At 42.7% G+C, this 878-nt stretch overlaps 1 protein-coding gene across 1 annotated transcript in view; it reads right to left on the reverse strand.

Annotated features, from left to right (window-relative positions):
* Nucleotides 1-878, reverse strand: part of Tacr1 (tachykinin receptor 1) — a 165373-nt gene that overhangs the window by 133012 nt on the left and 31483 nt on the right. The window lies entirely within an intron of this gene.

The following is an 878-nucleotide window of genomic DNA, read 5'->3' on the forward strand; positions in this document are numbered from 1 at the left end:
TTTTAATAAACCCCCAACTGGTTTCTTGAATGAAAACCCAACCAAATAGTTTTGATGCAAACAGGTGCAGCTGGGCATTTGGAAACTGGTAGTATCCCCATTAGGGTCTGTGTCGGAAGGGCACACTGAATAGCCCAGCACAAATTTTTAGATCTATAATTTTGTGTAGTAATGAACTGAATGGAAGTGGAAATTTTACTTCTCCCAAGTGCCCATTTCTCTATGAGAACAAATACCACATACATCTTTGATCCGGGAAGAACTCTCAGAGATGACAGCTCCTCGTATACTTTTGGCGCTCTCTCTTGGAAGGGGCCCGGACACACATCTAAGGTGCCAATACCCATCTCATCCCTGTGTCCATTCTGTCCTGCTGCAGCCTGGAAGTTGTAGCCTCCTAGGACAAGAGGCTGTCAAGTGGGGAAGAGGAAAGGGTGAAGGGGACATTCTTCTGGACCCCTGGGAAATGATGACTTGCCTAGAGGTTGCTGCTCTGGTTTTCTCAAGTTAGCAGTACAAGTACTTGGAGTAGTTTGCTAGGGGTGCTGTAACACGTACTACAAACCGGCTGGCTTAAACAACAGAAATATGTTTACAGTTTTCAAATCTAGATGTCCAAGATCTAGGGTAGGATTGGTTCCTTCAGAGGGGTATGATGGATGAATTGGTATAGAATTCTTCCTCGGGCTTGTGGATGCCAGTTTTCTCCTTGTGTTTCTGCATTGTTTTCCTTCTTTGAGTCCAGATTTCTCTTTTTATAAGGACACTAGTTATTGAATAAGGGTCCTCCCAAATGTTACTTACACTTGATTATCTCCTTAAAAGTCCTATTTCCAAATAACATCTCATTCTGAGGTACTGGGGTTTAATAATATATA

Source organism: Fukomys damarensis, unplaced genomic scaffold (assembly GCF_012274545.1).
Source record: "Fukomys damarensis isolate Sample0158 unplaced genomic scaffold, DMR_v1.0_HiC HiC_scaffold_2, whole genome shotgun sequence".
Taxonomy (NCBI): Eukaryota; Metazoa; Chordata; class Mammalia; order Rodentia; family Bathyergidae; genus Fukomys; species Fukomys damarensis.